Genomic DNA, 18505 nt, shown 5'->3' with positions numbered 1-18505 from the left:
ATTATTTTTGTTATTACCCTCCTCTCCTATTTTTCTTTACCATTCTCTCATTTTTCCCTTTCTTCTTTCACCCTCTCCTTACCTATCCACCTTTCTCTCTTTCCCACGTCTTTCTCTCCACGCTTCTCTTTCTCCCTCTCTCTGTGCCCCCTCACTTCTCTCACTGATCTCCCTCTGGCCCTGCTCCCTTTAGCTCTGCCCACATCATTCATTCATTCAATCGTATTTATTGAGCACTTACTATGTGGAGAGCACTGTACTCAGCGATTGGGAGGGTACACCCTAACAGTAAACAGTTATGTTCCCAGCCCACAGCGAGTTTACAATCTAGAGGGGGAGACAGACATTAATTTAAATGAATGTCCTGCCTATGGCAATAATTATGGCATTTATTAAGCACTGGGGTAGATTCAAGATGATCAGATAGGACAGTCTCCATCCCCCATGGGGTTCACAATTCCAAGAGGGAGGGAGAGGTTTAGAGAACCAAAGCATTAGGTTTAGTGATTTTTCCAAAGTCGCACAGCAGGCCACCGGCAGAGGTATGAGCTTCTGGTGGGCAGCGAATGTGTCTGTTTATTGTTAAATTGTACTCTCCCAACAACTCAGTACACTGCTATGCACGGAGTAAGTGCTCAATAAATACAATTGAATGAATGATTGATTAGCACCCAGAACAGCAGCCACCCCAATAGCTCTCTTTGTGGAAGAGATTCCTCCTGGGACTGAGGTCGAGGAAGAGTTCATCCCAGGTCCGATGTACCCCTTTAAGTCCCCTGACTTCCACTCCCCTCACAGCCCAAAATACCAGGACTGCTCAGTATCGCCGGAACACCAGCACTGGCCCTGGCTTCAAGGCCATCTGCTCTTTCCTCTCTCTACACCCAGGGCCCCAGCTCATGATGTTCTTTACTTCTCACTCTGGACTCTGCCACTGCCAAGCTACTGCTCACACCATCCCCTCCCCAGCCCCTGCCTGGAACACCCAACTCTCTCTTCTCCAGTCAAGGACTCTTAAAAAGCCTTTCCTACAAGAGGCTCATATCTGGCCCATTGCCAGATGGGTCACCTCAGCCCTCGCTACTCAAAAATAAATGTTTTACTGAACCCTTCGAAAGTATAGGATGTTCTGCTAAATGCTGGGTACGCTACAGGAACATTGTTTCAGCCGCAGTACCAGACACTCCTGAGGCTTACATTCTAGAAGGGGGAAGGCAGCTGCGTATGGTAGCAGACAGTAGGCTAAGAGAATCAAATCACAGCAGTCCTCTGGCTCTTAAGCTGCCCTGGTCCAAACGACAACCTTGTCCACATTTCAAATGTGTCAAGATATCATTCTCACCCTGATGGGTGAGGTTTATGTGATCCTCTATTTACTAGTCATATGTACTACCCCACTTTTAAACTCTTGAATATATATAATAATACTGTGATTTTACAGTTTCATATTTTCATTCATTCAATTGTATGAGCACTTACTGTGTGCAGAGCACTGTACTAAGCACTTGGGAAGATATAGAGATGGTCCCTACCCAACAATGGGCTCACAGTCTAGAAGGGAGAGACAGACAACAAAACAAAACGAGTATATTTGTTACCTCATTTGCTCCTTCCCAACATTCCTTTAATGAAAAGTAGAAATTCTTATCCTATTTTACTGACCAAGAAACTGGAGCATGGGGAGGTGAAGTGACTTAAGCAGGCAAGTGGCAGAGCTGGTACTCGACCCGCAGCTCCCCAGTTTCTAGAGCCGTGCTCTTTCTACTGCTTGTGCTGCCTCCATCATTCTGCTCTAAGCTACTTGAAGGCAGGTATCACGGATTTTACTTTGTTATTCCTCCGCATACAGCAGCTCAGTAAACGTTGATAAAAAGTAAACAAGGAGGGCAAAGGGCCTCAAAAGCTATGGTCTATCAGCAAACTACTGAGAGACCCCTGCAGCAGCCTGATAGGTAACCACCCAAAATGGTTTGGCTTTCTTATCATTGCCATCATCAACGTCATTATCGATACCCTGCAGCTACTTTGGTGCCAAGCCCTGCTGTGGGCACTGAGTGGAATGGAAGAAAAAGGCAAAGTCCCCACACCCCTGAACCTCACAGACTAATCGTCAGTAGTAGTAGTAACACTAGTATTACTAGTACTAGTAGTACAGTAGTAGTCTGTAGTAGAGGTATTCCCTGAAGATCGTGAAACTAAGAAGTAGAACTGAAAATGACAGCTGGCCTGACCGGTCACCAGCACAGCCCAGCAGTGAAGGAAGGTGTTGGTGTGAACTGAGATTGGAAGGGTTGGAAGGGTTGGTTGGACAAAAGACGTTTGTCTTTTGTCCTGCGTGATTTAATGGGTCAAACCTTAGAAGCCAGTTCCAAGATATGGAACTCTTAGGCGGGCAGAGCACTGCCCTTGGGCAGAGTTGGGGGTTGGAGAGGAGGAACGCTCGTGGATGTCTGGTCTGGGACCCCAGGGAAAGGCTTCCCTGGTCTGATCCAGCACCCAGAGGAAGCAGTCTGAAGATGACATGGCTCCATTCCCTCATCCTTCAGACGGCTGAAAGGATGGTTCTGCCCCTCTAGACCGCAAGCCCACTGTGGGCTGGGGACATGTCTACCAACTCTGCTACATCGCCCTCTAGCAAGCGCTTAGTACAGTGTTCTCCACACGGTAAGCGCTCAATAAGTACGATGAATCGACAGGCTGGATGGATGAACCACACTTTCAGGAACTCCTCCAACGCTTCCTCTCCTGCGGCACGGTCCCCCTACCCTGAAATGAATGGCGTCAACTACTTGGCGGGCCAGGGGCTCCTGTTTCCCTAATGCCCGGCGTGGGGTAACAGCAGAGTAAGCGCTTCCCCATTACCAAAAAACCCCCAAAAAACCCAAATATCCAGCAAAACAAAAATACAAACAGGCCCTAAGGTCGCCTCAGCAACCTCCCAGCCCCGAACTCAGCCCTCCGGCCGTCGACCAATAGGAATGGGAGCCACCCTCCCCAGCCCGCGATCCTCTTCTTCCTCTTCCTCCCCCTTCCCTCGCCTCTCCTTTTCCCCGCCCCGCCGGCAGTTGGCGAGCGAGCGAAACCAGGGCAACCTCAGAGTGGCGTGAGATTTAGCCAATCGGCCTGGAGGCCGGGCCCGCTTCCGGCCAATCAGGAAAGAAGCCGAGCGACGGGGGGGCGGTTCGAGGGCGGGGCTCTCGGGGGGGCCTCCCGCGCGGCCGCAGCAGGGACGGGATTGGTGGAAGGGCAAGGAGAGGAGGGGCGGGGCGCGGGGGGCCGAGCCAATGGGGAGCGTAGCGTGCGGCGCAGGCGCGCGCCGGTGCGTCAGTTGGGGGGCGAGCTGGGCTGCGCGAGGGAGGGGAGAGGAGGCCGTTGGCGAAGGGGGCGGGGAGGCGGTGGCGGCGGAGCAGGAGCGGCGGAGCTCCCGCTGTCGCTGCAGCCTCTTCCACCGCAGCGAAGGGGCCATGTTTTGTGGTGTGTGGGGAGGGGGGGGGGGACGAAGGAGGGAGGGAGGGGGAGGAGGAGGAGGAGGGAGCAGTGCTGAGAGAGGAGACGGGCGAGAGACAGCCCTCACACACACGGCACAAGATGGCCGGAGAGGCAGCAGCAGCCCCCGAGCTGTCAGGCTGCCGCCCTGCCGGACCCGCTCCGTCGGTCGGTCGGTCGGATGGATGGATGGGGGGCGCCGGGGGGCCGCAGGGGCGGGGGGCTGCCGACCCGGTCCTGCCGGCGGGGAAGCGGTCCGGACCCGGCCGCCGGCGCCGCCCGATTCGGTCCGGTCCGGTCCGGTTCGATTCGGATCGGATCGGGCTCCCTCCCGGACCCGGACCCGCCGTTCTCGCCGCCGCCGCCGCCGCCTTGGGAGCGGGTAAGTCCCCTCGCACCATGGATTGTCCTTTGTCCTTGAGGGGAAAAACAAAACGTCCTTGAGCTTCGGGAGCGGGTGGGGGCGGTCGGCGGGGTCTCGGTGGCCCGGGTGCCCCCCCCCCAAAAGCAGAGGGGTCGGGGGGGGGGGGGAGTGCGGATGATGGGGGGGCCCCCACCCCAGAAGGTAAAGTTGGGCGGCCCCGAAGGGGTTGAAGGAGGAGGAGGGGGAGGGGGCTGCGGTTGCAGGCAGGCACTGCAGACTGGTGGGGGTGGGGGAGTCGGGCGGCTTCGCCCCAACCTGGGGGCTCCTGCCGGAGACCGACTGGGTCCTGCAGGTAGGAGATGGAGCTGCACGAATTGGGGTGAGGGGGGCACTTCGTTCCTTTGCCTGGTTGCAATGGCGCCCCGGCACCCCCAGACAGGAGCGGGGGAAAAAGCACCCGATGGCGGCTTTTTTGGGTGTGCGTTTGGCGGAGGGGGGCGGGGGGAGGTCGACTGACGGTGCACGTCTGAGGCTCGATCTGCAAAAACAACGGCACCCTGCCTGTTTTTTTTGCAAACAGAAAACTTGTTTTTTTTTTTTTTTTTTCCTGGTACAAGGAAAAAAAAAATTGGGTGGGTGTTGGCTTTTAACTCTTTCCGAGCCGTATGGAGAAAACGGACAGCGGGGGGTATAATCGCGACTCTACTGCAGAATTTTTTTTCTTTTCCGAACCTCCCCCCCACCCCCCACCCCCTTTCCCCAAGGTTAAACGTTTGGTGCGAAGTTGAGGCTGTTAAAACAACTTCCCAGAAAAGACTCTCTGTTTTCAGTCGGAGGGGGCGATCCAGATTTCGTCTGGCGAAGGTTTAAAGTTTAGGAAAAAAAATAATCCGGTTTTGAATTAACGCTCGAGGAAGAAAAAAATGGGCGCCTCATCCGAGAGTCGTGTTTTTTTTTTTATCCTCCCCCAAAATTGTTTCTGGTTCGAACGTATGTGGCAGCTTACCCGTACGTTAAAATACGTCGTTTGGTTACCCGAGCCGTATACGTATTTTCCGAACGTTTAAATCGCTCTAAGTTATCACGATGCAGAACTTTCCTCGCTTTGGAGAGTTTTAAAAGTTTCAGCGGTTTATTAAATTTTTAATGCTCGGCAACATGAGACTCCAGTTGAAGAAAACTTCTCAGGGGTATATTTTAAGCCAAGTCTGAAAAGAGAAGCTACCTTCTTGTAGAGTAGATATTAAGTGGAATCGTTTTCATTAATTGGAGAAGAAGAGGAGCCATATTTGTTGCATTTTGCCCCCGGTTCTACTTGGTTTGAAATGTATTCCTACCTTTGCGAAGTCTTAGATGAATGCATTCATGGTAACTAATATCCGTGATGTTTCAGACCATTTAAATGCAATCAAAAATAAAACAGATGTGTACGGTCCATTATGTTCGGTGATTGAAACATATTTTGCAATTTACATTCAGGCCGAACTTGAGTAGTTACCTTATCATCTACGAAACACCTATGCAGTGTAGGGTGGGTATACTTCGCAGTTCTTCACAAAAGAAAGTTTTGCCCTTTCCATTTTGTGTGCTTAGTTCATTGTTTCCTGTTTTCCAAATATGGTTCTAGTTTAGTATGCAATGGTCATATATTCCTCTTGTTTCCGAACTTAATGCATAATCGGAGCTAAAAATTTGAATTTGTGATTGCTTCGTAAATATTGCCTGGCACTTTAAAACTATTCAAAATTACAAATCAGTTTGAAATTGTTACGATGTTGAATTTTGGCACAGATTTAATTTCCCCCAGCTAAAAGTTAATGAGGTGTTTATGGCAGGCAAGAAGAAAATAGCTGAGGTTTAGCTTTTCAGCTGGATCAAGAGCAAAGATGCTGCAGATCTCGGGGCTACTGTTAAAGACAAAACTAATATTATTAAGATGAAATATCTGGTGTAACATATACAGTAGCAGAGGCCATTTTAACTTTAATTGTTTAGTAAAGTTTTTTTTTTACTTCACCTTTGAACAATAGAGGAAACTAAGGGGACGTACCCCTTAAAATTTTAAATGAATTAATTTCTACCATTGCTATACTTTAAACATGATCTATGGGTTTGTTGCCCAAGAAATAGGAATTATATTTTAATCATCTTGGGTTATGGATTTTCAGTAAAATTGGCATATGATCCTCTCACCCACTCCGCTCCCCCCCCCCCCCCCCCCCCCCCCCCGGCCATTCTTGGTGTAAATCCCTTGAGCCAAAGGTGGAGAAAACAAGGACTGATTTCCAATTTTGAGAGTTGACTAGTTTGCGACAAGGTGGAGCCTTTGTGAGCCTTAAAATACCCAAACTGCCGATACTCTTGTCACCTTTTGGGGGTGTTGAAACTTTGCTAAAGATGTTCAGAAACCAAAATATTGAGCCCTTCCGTCCTTCTTTTCTCTTTAAGGTAATTTAAGAACAAATTAACTTGGAGATGACTACGTTCCTGAAGAAATCTACGGAACCGATTTAGATGAGGTAAGAATAGGTATATTTCTGATACTTTACATATTTGATATTTTTGACAGGCTGCTTTGTTAAATTTTCCTGATTCCTTGTCTCCCACCCTCATTAAAGCCTGCAATTAATACTTTAAAATACTGTATCAAAGTTTAAGGTCTAGTGTTCATAATTTAAATATTTAGGAATTGGAAGCAAATAGTATTTGAGTCTTATCTGGATGTGGGGGGCTTTTTAGCCCAATTTTTTTTGTGTGTGTGTGTGCTTATACTTATATATCTGTATATGTATATAGATAAGTATTCTGTTCATTGGTAGCGTTCCAAGCTTCAGTTGAATTGGCCAGAAAACACATTCTCACTTGAATTCAACTAAATGTAGTTGTAGATCAAAACATTGTAGGTCTTTTTCTACTGGCTTAGGAATTTATTTTTGTAGCAGGTTAATCGAATATCTGGAGTAATCACTAAAAATAATCTGAACTGTCGATTTCTTTTCTATAGATGTTAGGTGTTGCTTCATACTTAGTTTAGGATTTTGACTTCTGGACAGTGCTGTTGTATCATTTTCATTTTTAATTGCCACAACTAGAAAGACAAGCAATTTTAAAACTCATTTGGATCTGTCTCTATTACAGAGACTCAGATGAATTCACATTTGAAACGTTCCTATTTATCCCTTTTTTAAAAAAAGGTTCATGTTCCTGCATTCCTGAAGGTTGGCTGAAAAATCACCAATTCAGATGAGAAGAATTCTCTTATCTAATGCAGCAGGTATGTATGTTAATGAAATTTCTCACAATTCTAAATTTAATGTTAAAACCTTCCACTAGAAATTTAAGCTGTGGCATTGTACATTTGATCAAAAGAAAAGCATTGCAGACCCTTTAGTCCTTGGTTTTGGGTTTAGATTAAATGAACCCCACACATCACTTGAAAAAAATGTTCATCAAGGCATTGGTTCCAGTTAATTAAAAGTTGCTGTATGCAATATGCTTCATTAGGGAGCTGTTGGATATGCCTTCAAGGTAAAACCTTTGTTCAGTACTAAAATTAAGAGCAGAATTTTACTCTACAAAAAAAATTTGGTGTAATCTTTTTGGGAATTCAAATAGCTTTTTTTGTATGAGATAAATCCTTTTTCTATGGAAGCTCTAAATCTCCATCTACCTTGTTTTGGAAGATATTTTCAAGATCTCTGCTGCTTATCTCTTTAAATTTACAATTAAAAACTGACTCCAGTGTGTTAGCTTCACAGTGTTTAATACACTCATAATTCCCCTTCTTGGAAATATAAAATCTTGTTTTATTTAATAAACTTACAATTATAAACTGACTTTGTTGGCTTCACAGTGCATAATTCTCATAATTCCCCTTTTTGGAAATATAATACCTTGTTTAAATCACCCAAAATAATAGACCAAATGGTCATTTTTATTGCTCTGGAGCCTTACCTAGTATTTTGACGTCGCTAGCTAGAAGCTTCACACCGTGCTAAAATTGTCCTGGAAAATGAAATTTTCGTTAGTAGCACGTAAAATATATTATTTATTTCAAATATTAGCAAAATCAAAATGGAAGTGTTCGTGTTTGAAGTGAATACCATTAAACACAAAAGTAGCATCTTTGTTCAGATATTTGAAGATGAAAAATGCTGTAATTGCCCATTTTAGCCTGTCAGTCTGCACAGAGAACATAGCTTTGGGGTGCAAGCAAAATACAGTTGGGTAAATTTTGAATTACGATGGGAAGGTAAGTAATTGGGAACTGTGCACACAACAATATTTGAACATTTGGGAGAGTACCAGAATCATTTAACTCTTTTTCCAATTTTAAGTTTTTGTGATGGAAGGGAAAGAACTGTGGCAACAACATCCTCAGTCTAGTGGAATTTTAACCATATTCTAGACTCCTAACGAAAAACGCTTGATGATTAGGCAGCAAGGTAAACCTGCAGTTACGGAACAAACAATGCAGAGGGCCTAAATGGTAATGAGAGGTTTTGGCATGATTTATTTTGTGGGTGTGCCAAGCAGTACATGGTTCAAAATTTAAAATCTACTTAGGCATATAAAGAAGTACATAATATTAGCTCTCGATCCACCAAGAATTCGCTAATTTCTTTATTTGGGTAGAGTGAAGGAAGAAGGGGGCAGGGAGAGTGAGTTGTTAAACTACACCTGCTTTCAGAAAAATAACTATTTTTTTCCTCAGTAATTTAAGTACTATCAACAACCGTGGCCCCTTCATTATCATGCAGTGCTTTTGTCTCCAGATGTTGTCTCTGCATCTCTGATTTAGGTTTTTGAATTATGTCTGCTCCTTTAGCTTGCTGTTAACATCAGCGTGGCACCAATGAATTGTTAGGGCTTGACATTACTGGTAAAATCAAAGCAGATAATACAGCCTTTAGAGCAGAGACCATATCAGTTTGTCACCTAGTCCGCAATCTCTTGAAATCTCCGTACTTTTCATAAATGTTTGGTCACGACCAGAAATCTGGCCATTTGTTCTGCCAGATTTATTCAGATGAACTTTTTCTGCAACAGAGAAGAAACATCTGCCGCAAGATTGTTTTCATCAGCTTTAACTGAGTTCGTGTGAGTTGCATGGCTTTAGGTTACAGAAAATTGTCTCATATTCCTCATCAATAAGCGAGGTAGTGACAAACAGTCCTATTAACTTGGCCCGATGTCTCATAATTGGCGGCAGTCAGTTTTCTGGTGGATATTCATCTTTCTGTTCGAATGTACTGCATGCAAATAGAAAAAGAGGTATATTTAATATTCCCTGGAAGGAATGCTTAGGTCCGCCCTATGCCTTCTAGACTGTGAGTCTGTTGTTGGGTAGAGACCGTCTCTATATGTTGCAAACTTGTACTTCCCAAGCGCTTAGTACAGTGCTCTGCACACAGTAAGCACTCAATAAATACAATTCAATGAATGAATGAACATGTAATATTTCATAACAAAGCCAGAAAGTCACCATGTGAGTGTTTTAATTTCATTTACCTTAGTCTGCTTTTAATTTTCATCATGTTCTTCATTACATACCCTCTTTAAAAGAATAGTGAAGGTAGTTTTTGAAATACACAAGAGGGGTTTTAGACAACTTACGCACATTATTTCAAAATAACACTGCCAGGGACTTTCTCAAGAGGTTTTATTTTAGGATGCCACAGAAACAGCCAATGTATTTGAGAGTCTTTATTTAAATTTCCTGCTCCACCTCTTGACAGTGGCTAGTTCGACAACTTTTTTGCTTTTTAAGGTTGCAACGATGTACGAATAAAATCAGTCTCAATTTGAACCTTCATCTGGCATTGCATTTCATGCTCTCTCACAGCTCTGGGCCATTTTACCTCTGATAATTGAATATTTTCTGAAGGGTTATTATTGAACATTAAAGATGGAAAAACATACTAATCCGCTTTTCTTAGATTACATTCTGAAATTCGACATTTTGCCTTCATTCTTAGTCCTGGCTTATGTACATCTCTGATGATGCCTTTTGAGTTTTGGGGTTTTTTTTCCCCTTTATTTTTGTTTTGTTTTGTTTTTGAGATTAGGCTCAATTAGGTTCGAAGGTTTTTCAAAAATAATGGTGGCCAATGGGAGGGAAATCAGAGAACCGTCAGTTCTGCCTTGTCATGTACTTTCATTAGGTGGTGTCGGTGGAAGGATGTCAAACATTTAGGAGAAGCTCTTAAGACATGGCGCACCTGTCCCTATAGAGCATGGCCTAGTGCCTAAAGGGACAGGTTTGTGCATTCATGTGGTGTTGGTTGAGGTAGTGGTACTACAAAAGCAATTCCGCTTAGATGTGAGGCTCTTTGAGAAGGTGACTGTATTACAGGATCACGTCTTCCAGATCTACTGTATCGTACTCTCTCAAGTACTAATACAGTTCTCTTCCCACAGTAAGCGCTTAATAAAAGTACCATTGATGGATAATGTGAGATTTAGGATTGAGTATCCATTGCCTTTATTATACACCCAACTGTGAGCATGGTCAAATCTGAGTAATTTAGCCTGTTCAATTAGAGTTAAGTGGCAGATTAGCCATTATTAGCGAATGGCATCAGCGAAAAAGGGAAGCCGAGGTGATCAATCATTGGTTTTTATTGAACGCTCACTGTGTGCGGAGTGCTTACTATATGCTTGGGGAAGTACAATATAATAGAGTTGGGAGACACGGTCCCTGCTCTCCTTGAGGAACTGCTTGACAGTCTAAGTGGCTTGGTCAGGTTCACCCTAACACGCAGATACTTGCCCTGGGTTTTGAAGTGAGCACTTGTAGGGTGACTTCGGGCCATCGCCACCCCCCTTCATTTCCTTCTGCAGGTGTGGAATTATGCCAGTGGGCACCTTTGTTTTTCCCTAAACCTGCGTGGCTCCACTTACATGGTACCTCAAGTCGAAGGACCTGGGTTCTCATCTTAGTTTCGCCACTTGTCTGCTATGTGACCTTAGGCAAGTCACGTAACTTCTCTGAGTCTCTGTTATCTCATCTGCAAAATGGGGGTTAAGTCCCATGCGGGACATGGACTGTGACCAACCTGATTATCTTTTATCTACCTTAGTGCCTAGTAGAGTGCCCAGCACATAGCAAGTGCTTAAAAAGTGCCATAAAAAAATAAATACATCTAAAGTAGGTCATTATGGGGGGTTTACAGCAGATATTTTTCATATCAAAAATGTCAAATGACTTGCTAGAAATATACAGTCGGGAAAAATATTTTTAGGCACCCGTCTAGTCATACATTGGGAGATGTGCAGTAGCTTTGAGAGATGTCTGTTGGCAGTGACTCATCAAAATGGCTAGAACCAAAAAATTTCTAGGACAAGATAAGTTAAGCGCTTCCACTATAATTGAGAACTAAGTCTTGTGGAAGCAAAGATTCTCAAAGTTCATAGGGGCAAAAATAGTTTTCAACAGCTAATGATCAAGGTTATAAGCTCCTTGAGGACAGGGATCCCTTAAGCTCCTTGAGGACAGGGATCCTGTCCACCCGTTTTATTGACTACTTATTCATTCATTCATTCAATCTTATTTATTGCGTGCTTACTGTGTGTGGAGCACTGTACTAAGTGTTTGGGAAGTACAAGTTGGCAACATATAAAGACGGTCCCTACCCAACAACGGGCTCACAGTCTAGAAGGAGGAGACGGCAACAAAAAAAGCATGTGGACAGGTGTCAAGTCATCAGAATAAATAGAAATAAAGCTAGATGCACATCATTAACAAAATAAATAGAATAGTAAATATGTACAAGTAAAATACATTGAACTGTACACTCGATCCTGAGATACAATAGTATACAAATATTTTGTTTGGAAACCCTCTAAACAAACATTTTAGTCATCATAATTTTATGAATTTAGTTAACCCAATAGAGCTGTGCTAATATTTTGCTTGATATAGTCAGTAAATTTTTTTTTAAAGGCAATGCATGATGATGGCCATCCCACTTATGAGCCTTATTTACAGAGGGGAAATCATATTCATTTTCTATCATCATGATTTAAAATTAAACAATAAAAAAAAGAGAACACCAGCATCATGAAAGGATTTCATGTGGTATCAGAAAAGAATGGTGTTCCTCATAACTAATCATTTTGGTATCAGGGTATATGTCACTCATGTGATCACCTGACCCCAACTGTAAAGGAAAGGGTATTTAAAGGTAATCTTCAGATTACATTTCTAGCCCTTTTTGGTAATAGTCACTTGAAGCACTTGAATTTTAAAAACATGGAATTGGATGAAATTGGGAATTAGTGTTTGAGATCATGTTTCAAGACAAATGAAGTTTTATAGGTATTTTAAAATACTTGTAAAGACTTCTAAGAACTCAGTTCCCTTATGTTTAGAAGCTGGGATATGAGCACACAAATCAGTGTTGTAACTGGATGCGTTTATCCCAACAATCTTGTAAAATGTAATGTCCATCTGAATTTGGGGTGCAGAAGGATGATTGTGTGTGTGTGTGTGTGTCTGTACAGTCTTTCACAGGCAAAAAAGGGTGGAGATATTGTTCAGTCATTTTAATATTTAATCATGGATTATGTTTCCATGACGAAGAAGTCTAATTTGTGATCCATAGATGAGTGGCTTCCTCTTTTCACCAGCCGTTTGAAGGTACTTGACTGAAGTTAACACATCTAAGTCAGTGGTGCTTAATGGCTGGTTAGCTGCTTATGCATGATATTTTTCTTGGTCTTCCACAGAAACACCATTTTGGGATTGAGCTATATGGCTGCCTAGAAGCTGTTGGAAGCATTTGTAAGTTTTTTTAAAATTGCGATTCTATTTTTAGATATTGAATGTAGGTGTGCAGTGTTTTACTATCAGGGCGATTGTGTCTTTAGAAATTCTTAGATCAGTAATTAGAAAAATTCTACTTGATCCTTTCAAACGTAGTTGTCTGTATTTTAACTACTTGGTTCAGACATTAAGGACATGGGAAACATTTGCTGCAAGAACACAGACAACCTTGAAGTTAAAATCCAAAAGTATAATCATCCTCCAAAAAATTTGATCACCCATACCTGTACAGGAGTGACATATCGATCAGCGAATTGTATTTATTTTTTTAAAACATAGTCCCAGGGTTAAATTGACTTAGATTTTTAATTTTGTGGTTGTCTCATTTCTTTAAGGGGGTCAAGGAGGGAATAAGGGAAGAAGAAACTTGATTGATTTTTAAAATGCTGGCCCAGAATAGTTTACATGGATGAAATAAATAATAGTTGAAATAGGAAATACCTTTAGAAAACAACTGTATTCAAGGAATGTATTCTATCAGAGTAGATGGAATATTTGGTAGTAGTAGAATATTTCCTCAATATTCTTCACATAAAATCACAAATAATTTTTTTGTTTTTGTTACCACATACGAGACTTGCCATAAAATATTGCTTGAAATTTCGAATGTTTCTGGTTGGCCATAATAGCCATCTAAAGGCTATTAGTATAAAGTGAGGATATCCTCTTGACATGAATAATATTTGGGTACCCAAGACAAATATGCAGAAGTATTTGAAAGATTCTGCCGTAAATCCTCAAGTGTAGTTTTATAAATTGCAGGAAGAGTAATCTCTATTAAATGAGTTTTTAAAAAACGTGACAGTAATTACAAGGGCAAACATTGAAATGTTTCACAATTTAAAATGTTGCCTTTAGAGTCTGAAGAAGTCTTCAAACTCATCTTAGTCATTTTTGAGGCTTTTTTTAATTGTCCCAACTATTTCAGATGTTTGATTTTTTTTTTTACAGTGCTTTGTTACCTTTGATCAGAATGACTCTGTCATTTCAATAAAGTTTGTGCAGATTTTAGTGTATTTAAATTTAGGCCCCTATATAGGGGTTAGGGATTTTAAAATTTATAAGCAAAGGTTTGCTGACATTACAGGAAATTAAACTTAATTTAAAAAATATTTTTAGTTTTTTGTCATTCATAGGTGCTAGTTTTTCATTCTGTGTGAAGGCAAAAAAGTAACAGTGGAGGATGAGGACTGGGAAGGGACAACCAAAAAGCTAATAATTTGGTTACAGTGCTCTGCACATATTGAGCACTCGGTAAATGCCATTGATTGATTTTTAGCCCTGTTGGCATACTAGAGTCTCAGAGCCTGTTTTCAAAAGCTCTGTGAAAAAAACCACTCCCATGTGGGCAGTCATCCATATTTCAGCTCTGTGTTCTACTCAGTGTTGTTAAATTCAGATTTTCCTGAGGTCTCCCTTGTGGTCACTTCTTTGAAAGCAAGATAGATTAAAATATGGGAGAGCAAGGGAACATTTGTCAAAAGTGACCAAAATCCACATGGGCAGGTTTTAGTTTGTAATATTTAGTGTTCTGTCAGTATTTCAAAGAAGTACACTTATCTGAATTTAAAAAATGAGCTGGTATGGGACGTTAGATTTATTTAAATATTTTCTGGGTACCCTCCATTGGAAGGTTGAAGTCTTACTACCATTTAAATTTTGCCTACTTTTAAAGGTCAGAGCTTCTCTTTTTTGAGACCATTGAAAGTAAAAGTGTAATGTGTATTTTAAAGTTTTCCTTATTCAAATGTGTCATTGGCTATTAAAGACTTTTTATAACCTATTATGTACTGCAATAAAGATGGCTAACAAATCTGGAGAGGAAAATCTACTTTCTGCCTTTTTCTCTGCTAGTTTGCTTTTTGTTTTCTCAGATTTTTAAAACTCACATTTTTCTCTAGTAGCATAATTGTGTACAAAGTGCAAACACTTGTGTACTTTGAAACTTCTTCTTTAAAAAGTATATATCTTCCTTTTGAGTTTTTGCCCAGGAGGATAATTGCTAGGAGGTCATGAGTAGATTACATTTGCTGCAGTACAATTTGTTATTTACTATGTGTTATAAAGGGCCATGACACAATTTGGGGGTAGATTTATTGGGGAAAATATTTAGGAATTCCATGTTTTCAAATTTTTTTATGTTAGTATAATTTAAATTAAGTGCTAAGAGCATCCAAATGGGACTTTTCTTTGAGTTTATTATTATTAATAGTAATAATCATAATGCTTATGGTATTTGTTAAGTGCTTACTCTGTGCCAAGCACTGTTCTTGGCACTATTTAGATTGTAGTGTACTTATAAAATATACAGTATTAATTACAAAAACATGTTAAAAGCACTCTGCCCTTTAGTTTGAAACCTCTCAACGTTGATGGACTTAAGGGCTAAACATAAATAGTGGAAATAGAGACCCCTTTGTAATACTCGCTCTCCCACTCTTAATGCTCAAAATATTGTAATGTTTTTAGATGAGTTCATCTTAAGGGCTCTGTTTTAAGCAGATAAATAATGTATGTATATGAATCTGTCCAGAAACAGTTTGTCCTTTGGAAATAACTGCTTTCATTAGATTTAAATATATAAATGCACCTGAAAGCAGAAAGCACCTGAAAGTTATTTCATGACTATTGCTAGGCAGTTTGCTTAGTACGTTTTGGGAAATCATTAGGTCAGTAGTAGGTCGAGTTGTGTACAGTTGCTTCTTGATTAACATGAATTTGCTTTTCAGTTGATTGGCCTAAGAAGATGAATGTGATTTTTAAACCATATTTTAGTTTAATCTCTTGTAAGCACAGTATTTAGTTTAATCTCTTGTAAGTACAGTATTTCTTCCCCGATGGGCTACTTTTCATTTGCATGATGTTGCAAATTCATCATGGGTGTGAACTCTTGTGGAATTGCTGCTTTTTCATGCAGATTCCAATACTATCCACTGAGCTTCTCCCCAAATATTAGAACACAACCAAAATTCCCAGGATTCTTTCTTTTGTCTATTAACTTGCAATTGCCTTCATTCCACCATTAATTCTTAAATATCTAGACAAAATTTATTTTCATCAAGAAAATAGTGGTCTTTGTCTATCAGGAGAAATTTCCAGGATTAAATATGGAATCATATGGAATTTTTGCATGGAATTTAACATATATCGTTTTAAGTCATAATTAGATCAATATTAAAATCTTTTTAATGAGACCTGTTCCAGACAGATGTTGTACATTCAAGTCCTGGAAAAATAGCCCATTAGCATATGGCTTTGTCCTTGAAATATGTGCTCCACCTTTTCACCTATCGCCAGACAGAAATTAGAAAGCTAAAGCCCTTAGACTTCATTTAACTTATGCTTAATATAATGGATGATTGAAGTCAATCAGCGGAGATGTAAGCTGTCATCAGAATTGACCCATAGTGCCCAGTGTTATCTGTTCTATTGGTATTGTAATTAGATGCTCTGAAAGCTTGAGCCGTCATTTTGGTTGTGCCTTTCCATTAAACTTGAGACTGATTCAGCTCAGCTCGTAATTCAACTATGGCCAAACGACCAAGAATAATGATGAACTTCATTCTTTGTCAGACCGTAGATGAAATGATGATCATAAAGTTGGAAGAAATTGAAGTTCTTCAAACCAAATCTTGTGGAATATGAAATTTAAATGTGAAATTTAAAATGCCATAGGTGGAATGAGAAAAGGGAAATCCAGTAGGATTAATGATAGTCTCTTCATGTTTGCTGGTACTGCTTATGTGCTTCTTGAATTTTGGTGTGGGTTGGCCTGTACCTGTGCCTCCAATTTTTCCAGTGTTATATTCTTTGAATTGTTGCTATAATTTGACAGTAGAAGGCAAAAAAATTAACTCCATACAGACCACATGCCTGGTTTTGACTGAAAACTTGGTCTTTGATGTTACTGATTATTAAGTTACTATTTGCACCAGATAGTAGTTGAGAAAATTGAGGTGGGGGTTTGTCAAAATGATGAAAGCTGATTTGGCTTAAATGGACCAAGTTGACTGTCTACATTTAATTCCCTGAGCAAAATACTTGGTTTTACATTACTTGTATAGAACCAGGCTATGTGATTAAAATCAGAAGTATTAAAACGCACAAAGAGATTGTGTAAGTCTAAACGTATGAGGTGGCAAAATGGAAGGCAGTCAAGTTACCTTGTAATTTGGCCTGTTTTAATTCTCAACTCAAGCATTTTTCCCAAGTCACTCTTCCTCCCCTTTCAAGGTCCTTTCCTGCCCTTTCAGACTTGCAGCTGAAAAGAGTCAACAATTGTGGCCTCTTGTGACCTTTAGTAATCTACATCTACAGTTATTAGAGAATCAAACAAGTGTTGTGTTGATTTTTAGTTCTCCTCTTTTCAGTCCTTGGTATTAAGTGCCCAAGGAGTTTAGGCCACTGTGTAGTCAGTTTCCCATGTATGTTTTCAGTACACCCTTTGGATAGTGCACAGTGAAAGAATGGGGGAAGGGAATGTTCTTCCTACCAGGTGTCCCTCTCTAATAGAGGGCAATGTGGCATTGGAAAAAAATAGCTTTGCCCACGAATGGGGTGGTGTCAGTGAAGATGAGTGCACTGACACAACTTTTCCCAAAATGTGGCCTTCATCAAGAACGCAGTCTCCCATCAGAGGAGAACTAACTGTACTCCCAAGTCCTTGGAAGAGATTCCCAGAAGCAAAACATAGGTTCCCTACCCTCACGGCTGCTGTGGTAATTACTTCGAATGATTTTAAAAATAGGTTTATCAAATTGTTTGTCAGCTTACCATTAAATTAATTGAATTGACTCTTATTTTTGTACATTCTTGAAAACATGTAGAGCTTATGTGGATACAGTAAGCTTTGACAAAGGCTTTCCAATTTGACCAGGGTCCCTTTCAGTCTTCTTCAGATTTCAGCCTTTCCATGTCTTTGTGGGGGCAAAAAAAATAGAATTGGTTGAGCAAGAAGAATTTCACCTGAGTGTCTTCTGTATTTCCAGGGGCTCAAAATGTCATTTAAGCCACAGTGAAATTTCACTATTACCTTGTGGTAATGTTGCTTCCTATATGGCCTTTTTTTTTTTTTTTAATTAAGTTCCTGGTTATGCATGTATTCTACCTTCCATGTTTCCTTGGCCAGTGTATAGACCAATAGTTTTAGCCTTTTAAAATGATTGAAGGTATTTTACTGCTTTGGAGTTCAAATGTCAAGATGGGTGATTGTGGGCTATTTACATGATAAAATTATTGGTATTCCAACAGCATTTTTCTTTTAATTTTTTCATAAAGAGCACAGTCAGCTTGATGAACCGCAAATGGAGCTCACCACTGAGAAATCAAGATGGCGTTCCACTGTTGAGTGGGAGTTAAGGAAAATGAATTAATGCATGTGTTGCTGGGATAAATCCAACCAAAACAGGGATATTTTAAGATGGACTTCATGAAAGCATTGAAGATGATAGGTGTCTGACCATCTTTTAAAAATGGATATGGACTTTTATGGCCTAAGGACTTATGTCACTAAACAGAAGATGGGACATGGCACTTTGGAGAATCATTTTCATGTACAGATTCAACTTTACAGAATGTAAACCTAACTAGAATATACAGTCAATATCACTTGTTCTTTGCTTTTCTATGTGTTTGTACAAAAAATGTACTATTATATTTTGCGATTCCTAGTAATTTACTGAATAAAAACCTAATTTTTTTTACATTTTCTTAGTTTGGGGTTTTTCTTGCCTGAAAACTTATCTAAACATATTTAAGTGTTCAATGCGAAAGTTATTTGAAATAATTTACTCGTAGTGAATGCGGTTGGTTTCTAAAGCTTTGTCTTT

At 40.8% G+C, this 18505-nt stretch overlaps 1 long non-coding RNA gene across 2 annotated transcripts; it reads left to right on the top strand.

The window, feature by feature from the left end:
* The first annotated feature begins 3828 nt into the window (after positions 1 to 3828).
* LOC119928221 lies at positions 3829 to 18385 on the top strand. 2 transcript variants are annotated; one of them, XR_005451058.1, is made up of 5 exons: positions 3829 to 3868; positions 6299 to 6369; positions 7045 to 7124; positions 12581 to 12635; positions 17955 to 18385. It is a non-coding gene; the product is annotated as an uncharacterized LOC119928221 (long non-coding RNA). The 2 variants fall into 2 exon arrangements; XR_005451059.1 differs by lacking the exon at positions 3829 to 3868 and adding an exon at positions 4171 to 4202.
* Positions 18386 to 18505: the final 120 nt, after the last annotated feature.

Source organism: Tachyglossus aculeatus, chromosome 5 (genome assembly GCF_015852505.1).
Source record: "Tachyglossus aculeatus isolate mTacAcu1 chromosome 5, mTacAcu1.pri, whole genome shotgun sequence".
Classification (NCBI taxonomy): Eukaryota; Metazoa; Chordata; class Mammalia; order Monotremata; family Tachyglossidae; genus Tachyglossus; species Tachyglossus aculeatus.
Note: the sequence above shows the minus strand (reverse complement) of the source record. Positions and strands in the feature narration are given on the sequence as shown.